This window comes from Cryptomeria japonica, unplaced genomic scaffold (genome assembly GCF_030272615.1).
Source record: "Cryptomeria japonica unplaced genomic scaffold, Sugi_1.0 HiC_scaffold_249, whole genome shotgun sequence".
In the NCBI taxonomy this organism is placed as follows: domain Eukaryota; kingdom Viridiplantae; phylum Streptophyta; class Pinopsida; order Cupressales; family Cupressaceae; genus Cryptomeria; species Cryptomeria japonica.
This window is the reverse complement of record NW_026729071.1, coordinates 67,501-76,307: the sequence shown is the minus strand read 5'-3', so window position 1 is coordinate 76,307 and position 8,807 is coordinate 67,501. Positions and strand designations below refer to the sequence as shown.

Here is an 8,807-nt window from a genome sequence, read left to right as displayed (position 1 = left end):
GTGGGTGCCGAGGTGGGAGCCAGGGTGGGTCCCAAGGTGAGTGCAAAGGTGGGTGCCAGGGTCAAGGTGAGTGCCAATGTGGGTTCCAAGGTGCCAGGGTCAGGGTGAGTGCCAATGTGGGTTCAAAGGTGCTAAGTTGGGTGCGAGGTTGGGTGCGAGGGTGGGTGGGTGCCAAGGTGTGCTAGGTGGAAGCCCGGGTGGGTCGGCATCCCATGGGTGTCGAGTTGGGTGCCTGATGGGTGCTTCTTGTCAAGTTTTAGTCGTCGGGACTCATTTCGAGCCTTAGAGGTCGTTTCTTGTCCGGTTGCCCTGTCTTCGACCTGGGAACCCAATTTTGGTCCTCGGGTCCCATTTTTTTTTGTCTCGCATCCCACTTTTGGCCTGTGGCCTTTTCGGGGTCGATTCTCGTTTTGGGCATCAGAGCATGTTTCTTCTCCTAAAACCCAATATTTGTTTATTAAGTCTCGGAACACATTTTTGTTCTCGTGGACCCATCATGGGTCTTGGAATGCATTTGTGGTCCTTGGGTCCCATTTTGCATCCCGAAACTTGTGTTTTGGTGCTTGATCCCTATTTTGGGTGCCCACCTTGCACCAAGTGCGCACCCGGGGCAAACCGAGCGCCTTGGTGCACCGGGGCAAGATCGAGCGTGCACCCGAGGCGCCCCGAACATGCACCAAGGTGCACTCGGCCCACATGTGAGCGCAGGTCGTTGCGCCCGAGGTGGTGTGTGGGCACCGCGTTGCAGACGGGACACTGCACGCACACGACGCCCCGTCCAGGTGCACGCACGTAGGCCGGGCCGGGTGCACACCCGACGCCCTAGCAAGGTGCGCGCACCCGGGCAGGGCTCACACTTGGCGAACGGGGCGCACTTCGCGAGGGAGGGTGTGCACCTCGACGGGGGTGGGTGGCCGGGGTGGATTCGCACGTGGGTCGCGGTTTGCTAAGTACACACTGCGACAAGCTCATAACGGGTGCGATCATACCAGCGTTAGTGCACCGGATCCCATCAGAACTCCGCAGTTAAGCGCGCTTGGGCCGGAGTAGTACTGGGATGGGTGACCTCCCGGGAAGTCCCGGTGTTGCACCCTTTCTTAGTTTTTCGCCGGGCGTCGCAATGCTATTTGAATAAACCTTTTGCCCGTTTGCGTTCTCGTCGGGGCCGGGCCGGGCCGGGGTGCGCTGCCCGCACTACCGCGCGCGCGGGGGCGACACCGAGCGCGCACCCGAGGCGCCCCGAGCACACAGGCCACGGTGCAACCCGGGCGTTGTGCGCGCACCCCGGTGCGCCCGAGGTGCTGCGCGCGCACCCAGGTGAAATCGGTGTGCACCTCGGCCAGTGCGCGCTCGGTCGAGTCGCGCACGTTGGCCAAGGTGCACGGTGATGTTTCTTACTCTAAGGTTCCGCACCAGACGCCCGGGACAGGTGAGCGAAGCTGGGCGGGGCCGGGTGCGCGGCCGGGGCAGGTGCACGCAGCTGGAGAGAGCTTTGGAGCACACCAGAGGTGCGCACCTTGGAGCACACTTCGGAGCGCACCAATGATGCGCTCCATTCAAAAGTTTCCTGAAAAGGCAAAAAAAGTTGAGATTATAGAATTTCCCACTTGAGAGATTGTAAAAAAAAAAAATTTAAAATGAAGGAAACGCGGGTGCCAAGGTGTGCGCGCCCGGGTGCGCAGCCCAGCCAAGGTGTGCGCACCAAGGCGCCCACCCTGGCGAAGGTGCACGCAAGGTGCGCACCCGAGGCAAACCGGACAATTAACCCAACTTTCGACTTCGCGCGCACCTGCGCACCTTGGAGCGCACTTCGGAGCGCTCCTTGTTGCGCACCAATCTTGGGCACCTCGGAGTGCACCATGGCGCCCACCAAGGTGCGCACCCGGGGCAAACCGAGCTCCGACTTCGTGCGCACCTTGGAGCGCACGAAAGGTGCGCACCATGGCGCCCACCAAGGTGCGCAGCCCAGCCAAGGCGTGCGCATCAAGGTGCGCACCCTGGCGAAGGTGCGCACCCGGGGCAAACCGAGCTCCGACTTCGTGCGCACCTTGGAGCGCACAAAGGGTGCGCAACCCAGCCAAGGTGTGCGCACCCCGGGCAAACCGAGCTCCGAATCGTGCGCACCTTGGAGCACACTTCGGAGCCCTCCTTGGTGCGCACCGATGTTGCGCACCTCGGAGCGCACCCGGGGAAAACAATGCAATTAACCCGACTTTCGACTTCGTGGGCACCTCGGAGCGCTCTCGGGTTCGCACCTCGGAGCACACCGAGGTGCGCACCTTTGATGCGCTGCCTTCACCAATTTCCAGAAAAGGCAAGAAAACATTGAGAAGGTGTGCGCACCGAGGTGCCCACCCTGGCGAAGGTGCACGCGAGGTGCGCACCCGGGGCAAACCGGGCTCCGACTTCGTGCACGCCATGCTGCGCACCTTGGAGGGCCATGGTGCGCACCTTGGAGCACACTTCGGAGCGCTCAATGGTGCCCAACCCAGCCAAGGTGCCCACCGCGGCGAAGGTGCACGCGAGGTGCGCACCCGGGGCAAACCGGGCTCCGACTTCGTGCACGCCGCACCTTGGAGCACACTTCGGAGCGCTCCTTGGTGCGCACCAGGGCGCGCAACCCAGCCGAGGTGCCCACCCCGGCGAAGGTGCACGCGGGGTGCGCACCCGAGGCAAACCGGGCTCCGACTTCGTGCACGCCATGGTGCCCACCGCGGCGAAGGTGCACGCGAGGTGCGCACCCGGGGCAAACCGGGCTCCGACTTCGTGCACGCCGCACCTTGGAGCACACTTCGGAGCGCTCCTTGGTGCGCACCAGGGCGCGCAACCCAGCCGAGGTGCCCACCCCGGCGAAGGTGCACGCGAGGTGCGCACCCGGGGCAAACCGGGCTCCGACTTCGTGCACGCCATGGTGCCCACCGCGGCGAAGGTGCACGCGAGGTGCGCACCCGGGGCAAACCGGGCTCCGACTTCGTGCACGCCGCACCTTGGAGCACACTTCGGAGCGCTCCTTGGTGCGCACCATGGTGCCCACCAGGGCGCGCAACCCCGCCGAAGGTGCACGCGAGGTGCGCACCCGGGGCAAACCGGGCTCCGACTTCGTGCACGCCGCACCTTGGAGCACACTTCGGAGCGCTCCTTGGTGCGCACCAGGGCGCGCAACCCCGCCGAAGGTGCACGCGAGGTGCGCACCCGGGGCAAACCGGGCTCCGACTTCGTGCACGCCATGGTGCGCACCAGGGTGCCCACCGCGGCGAAGGTGCGCACCCGGGGCAAACCGGGCTCCGACTTCGTGCACGCCGCACCTTGGAGCACACTTCGGAGCGCTCCTTGGTGCGCACCAGGGCGCGCAACCCAGCCGAGGTGCCCACCCCGGCGAAGGTGCACGCGAGGTGCGCACCCGGGGCAAACCGGGCTCCGACTTCGTGCACGCCATGGTGCCCACCGCGGCGAAGGTGCGCACCCGGGGCAAACCGGGCTAGGACTTCGTGCACGCCGCACCTTGGAGCACACTTCGGAGCGCTCCTTGGTGCGCACCATGGTGCCCACCAGGCCGCGCAACCCAGCCAAGGTGTGCGCACCAAGGTGCACGCGAGGTGCGCACCCGGGGCAAACCGGGGTCCGGCTTCGTGCACGCCGCACCTTGGAGCACACATCGGGGCGCTCCCGGGTTCGCACCGGCGTTGCGCACCGTGGTGGGCACCTCGGAGCGCACCGTGGTGGGCACCTCGGAGCACACCAAGGTGGGCAGCGAGGTGCGCACCTTTGATGCGATGCCTTCACTAATTTCCATAAAAGGCAAAAGAAAACGAGATTTTAAAATTTCCGTTTTGAAAGATAGTGAGAAAAAGGGAATGCTGGTGCCATCTTGAGCCCGCCCTGGTGCGCAGCCCAGCCAAGGTGTGCGCACCAAGGTGCCCACCCTGGCGAAGGTGCGCGCCCGGGCAATTAACCCAACTTCCAACTTCGCGCGCGCCAGGGTGGGAGCGCACCCAACAACCGGGCCTGGGAAGAGCCAATGCGAGAAACCCCACCAAACGCTCTGACAAAAAAAGAGGGGGCGCTCCAGTAACCCCGCTTCGGAGCGCACCCTGGGCAAACCCAGCCAGGGTGCCCACCCCGGCCAAGGTGCAGGCGAGGTGCGCACCCGGGGCAAACCGGGCTCCGACAACGTGCACGCCGCACCTTGGAGCACACTTCGTAGCGCTCCCGGGTGCGCACCTCAGAGCACACCAAGGTGGGCAGCGAGGTGCGCACCTTTGATGCGCTGCCTTCACTAATTTCCAGAAAAGGCAAAAAAAAGAGGAGATTTTAAAATTTCCGTTTTGAAAGATAGTGAAAAAAACGGAACGCGGGTGCCATCTTGAGCCCGCCCGGGTGCACAGCCCAGGTAAGGTGCCCACCCTGGCAAAGGTGCGCACCCGGGCAATTAACCCTACTTCCGACTTCGTGCGCGCCAGGGTGGCAACCGGGCCTGGGAAGAGCCAATGCGAGAAACCCCACCAAACGCTCCGACAAAAAAAGAGGCGGCGCTCCAATAACCCCGCTTCGGAGCGCAGCCGGGGCAAACCCAGCCAAGGTGCCCACCCCGACGAAGGTGCACGCGAGGTGCGCACCCGGGGCAAACCGGGCTCCGACAACGTGCACGCAGCACCTTGGAGCACACTTCGAAGCACTCCCGGGTGCCCACCGGCGTTGCGCACCGTGGTGGGCAGCGAGGTGCGCACCTTTGATGCGCTGCCTTCACTAATTTCCAGAAAAGGCAAAAAAAAATGAGATTTTAAAATTTCCGTTTTGAAAGATAGTGAAAAAAACGGAACGCGGGTGCCATCTTGAGCCCGCCCTGGTGCGCAGCCCAGGCAAGGCATGCGCACCAAGGTGCCCACCCGCGGTGCACACCCGGGGCAAACCGGGCTCCGACTTCGTGCAGGCCGCACCTTGGAGCACACTTCGGAGCGCTCCTTGGTGCGCACCATGGTGCCCACCAGGGCGCACCCGGGGCAAACCGGGCTCCGACTTCGTGCACGCCGCACCTTGGAGCACACATCGGAGCGCTCCCAGGTTCGCACCAGCGTTGCGCACCTTTGATGCGCTGCCTTCACTAATTTCCAGAAAAGGCAAAAAAAAACGATATTTTAAAATTTCCGTTCTGAAAGATAGTGAAAAAAACGGAACGCGGGTGCCATCTTGAGCCCTTCCTGGTGCGCAGCCCAGGCAAGTTGTGCGCACCAAGGTGCCCACCCTGGCGGAGGTGCGCGCCCGGGGCAAACCGGGCTCCGACTTCGTGCACTGCATGGTGCCCACCAAGGCGCGCAACCCAGCCAAGGTGCCCACCGCAGCGAAGGTGCACGCGAGGTGCGCACCCGAGGTGCACACCCGGGGCAAACCGAGCTCCGACTTCGTGCACGCCGCACCTTGGAGCACACTTCAGAGCGCTCCTTGGTGCGCACCAGGGCGCGCAACCCAGCCAAGGTGCTCACCCCGGCGAAGGTGCACGCGAGGTGCGCACCCGGGGCAAGCCGGGCTCGGACTTCGTGCACGCCGCACCTTGGAGCACACATCGGAGCGCTCCCGGGTTCGCACCAGCATTGCGCACCTTTGATGCGCTGCCTTCACTAATTTCCATAAAAGGCAAAAAAAAAAAAAAAACGAGATTTTAAAATTTCCGTTTTGAAAGATAGTGAAAAAAACGGAACGCGGGTGCCATCTTGAGCCCGCCCTGGTGTGCAGCCCAGGCAAGTTGTGCGCACCAAGGCACCCACCCTGGCCAAGGTGGGTCACGGGGTGGGTCCTAGGGTGGGTAACGGGGTGGGTACTAAGGTGCGTGCCAAGGTGGGTCATGGGGTGGGTGCCAAGGTGGGCACCAGGGTGGGTGTGCACCAACCCTAGCCAGGGTAGGTCACGGGGTGGTTGTCGGGGTGGGCGTCAAGGAGCCAAGGTGGGTGGCAAGTAGCCAAGTTGCGTGCCAAGGTGGGTGTCGGGGTGGGTGCCAAGGATCCAAGGTGGGTGCCAAGGAACCAAGGTGGGTGTCTGGGTGGGTGCCGAGGTGGGAGCCAGGGTGGGTCCCAAGGTGAGTGCAAAGGTGGGTGCCAGGGTCAAGGTGAGTGCCAATGTGGGTTCCAAGGTGCCAGGGTCAGGGTGAGTGCCAATGTGGGTTCAAAGGTGCTAAGTTGGGTGCGAGGTTGGGTGCGAGGGTGGGTGGGTGCCAAGGTGTGCTAGGTGGAAGCCCGGGTGGGTCGGCATCCCATGGGTGTCGAGTTGGGTGCCTGATGGGTGCTTCTTGTCAAGTTTTAGTCGTCGGGACTCATTTCGAGCCTTAGAGGTCGTTTCTTGTCCGGTTGCCCTGTCTTCGACCTGGGAACCCAATTTTGGTCCTCGGGTCCCATTTTTTTTTGTCTCGCATCCCACTTTTGGCCTGTGGCCTTTTCGGGGTCGATTCTCGTTTTGGGCATCAGAGCATGTTTCTTCTCCTAAAACCCAATATTTGTTTATTAAGTCTCGGAACACATTTTTGTTCTCGTGGACCCATCATGGGTCTTGGAACGCATTTGTGGTCCTTGGGTCCCATTTTGCATCCCGAAACTTGTGTTTTGGTGCTTGATCCCTATTTTGGGTGCCCACCTTGCACCAAGTGCGCACCCGGGGCAAACCGAGCGCCTTGGTGCACCGGGGCAAGATCGAGCGTGCACCCGAGGCGCCCCGAACATGCACCAAGGTGCACTCGGCCCACATGTGAGCGCAGGTCGTTGCGCCCGAGGTGGTGTGTGGGCACCGCGTTGCAGACGGGACACTGCACGCACACGACGCCCCGTCCAGGTGCACGCACGTAGGCCGGGCCGGGTGCACACCCGACGCCCTAGCAAGGTGCGCGCACCCGGGCAGGGCTCACACTTGGCGAACGGGGCGCACTTCGCGAGGGAGGGTGTGCACCTCGACGGGGGTGGGTGGCCGGGGTGGATTCGCACGTGGGTCGCGGTTTGCTAAGTACACACTGCGACAAGCTCATAACGGGTGCGATCATACCAGCGTTAGTGCACCGGATCCCATCAGAACTCCGCAGTTAAGCGCGCTTGGGCCGGAGTAGTACTGGGATGGGTGACCTCCCGGGAAGTCCCGGTGTTGCACCCTTTTTTAGTTTTTCGCCGGGCGTCGCAATGCTATTTGAATAAACCTTTTGCCCGTTTGCGTTCTCGTCGGGGCCGGGCCGGGCCGGGGTGCGCTGCCCGCACTACCGCGCGCGCGGGGGCGACACCGAGCGCGCACCCGAGGCGCCCCGAGCACACAGGCCACGGTGCAACCCGGGCGTTGTGCGCGCACCCCGGTGCGCCCGAGGTGCTGCGCGCGCACCCAGGTGAAATCGGTGTGCACCTCGGCCAGTGCGCGCTCGGTCGAGTCGCGCACGTTGGCCAAGGTGCACGGTGATGTTTCTTACTCTAAGGTTCCGCACCAGACGCCCGGGACAGGTGAGCGAAGCTGGGCGGGGCCGGGTGCGCGGCCGGGGCAGGTGCACGCAGCTAGAGAGAGCTTTGGAGCACACCAGAGGTGCGCACCTTGGAGCACACTTCGGAGCGCACCAATGATGCGCTCCATTCAAAAGTTTCCTGAAAAGGCAAAAAAAGTTGAGATTATAGAATTTCCCACTTGAGAGATTGTAAAAAAAAAAAATTTAAAATGAAGGAAACGCGGGTGCCAAGGTGTGCGCGCCCGGGTGCGCAGCCCAGCCAAGGTGTGCGCACCAAGGCGCCCACCCTGGCGAAGGTGCACGCAAGGTGCGCACCCGAGGCAAACCGGACAATTAACCCAACTTTCGACTTCGCGCGCACCTGCGCACCTTGGAGCGCACTTCGGAGCGCTCCTTGGTGCGCACCAATCTTGGGCACCTCGGAGTGCACCATGGCGCCCACCAAGGTGCGCACCCGGGGCAAACCGAGCTCCGACTTCGTGCGCACCTTGGAGCGCACGAAAGGTGCGCACCATGGCGCCCACCAAGGTGCGCAGCCCAGCCAAGGCGTGCGCATCAAGGTGCGCACCCTGGCGAAGGTGCGCACCCGGGGCAAACCGAGCTCCGACTTCGTGCGCACCTTGGAGCGCACAAAGGGTGCGCAACCCAGCCAAGGTGTGCGCACCCCGGGCAAACCGAGCTCCGAATCGTGCGCACCTTGGAGCACACTTCGGAGCCCTCCTTGGTGCGCACCGATGTTGCGCACCTCGGAGCGCACCCGGGGAAAACAATGCAATTAACCCGACTTTCGACTTCGTGGGCACCTCGGAGCGCTCTCGGGTTCGCACCTCGGAGCACACCGAGGTGCGCACCTTTGATGCGCTGCCTTCACCAATTTCCAGAAAAGGCAAGAAAACATTGAGAAGGTGTGCGCACCGAGGTGCCCACCCTGGCGAAGGTGCACGCGAGGTGCGCACCCGGGGCAAACCGGGCTCCGACTTCGTGCACGCCATGCTGCGCACCTTGGAGGGCCATGGTGCGCACCTTGGAGCACACTTCGGAGCGCTCAATGGTGCCCAACCCAGCCAAGGTGCCCACCGCGGCGAAGGTGCACGCGAGGTGCGCACCCGGGGCAAACCGGGCTCCGACTTCGTGCACGCCGCACCTTGGAGCACACTTCGGAGCGCTCCTTGGTGCGCACCAGGGCGCGCAACCCAGCCGAGGTGCCCACCCCGGCGAAGGTGCACGCGGGGTGCGCACCCGGGGCAAACCGGGCTCCGACTTCGTGCACGCCATGGTGCCCACCGCGCCAAGGTGCACGCGAGGTGCGCACCCGGGGCAAACCGGGCTCCGACTTCGTGCACGC

The 8,807-nt window shown here is 63.5% G+C and overlaps 2 non-coding genes across 2 annotated transcripts; both read left to right on the top strand.

The window, feature by feature from the left end:
• The first annotated feature begins 975 nt into the window (after positions 1-975).
• On the top strand, positions 976-1,094 carry LOC131869497 (5S ribosomal RNA). The gene has a single exon (XR_009367880.1). It is a non-coding gene; the product is annotated as a 5S ribosomal RNA (ribosomal RNA).
• Positions 1,095-7,009: 5,915 nt separating this feature from the next.
• On the top strand, positions 7,010-7,128 carry LOC131869496 (5S ribosomal RNA). Its single transcript, XR_009367879.1, has one exon. It is a non-coding gene; the product is annotated as a 5S ribosomal RNA (ribosomal RNA).
• The last annotated feature ends 1,679 nt before the right edge of the window (positions 7,129-8,807 follow it).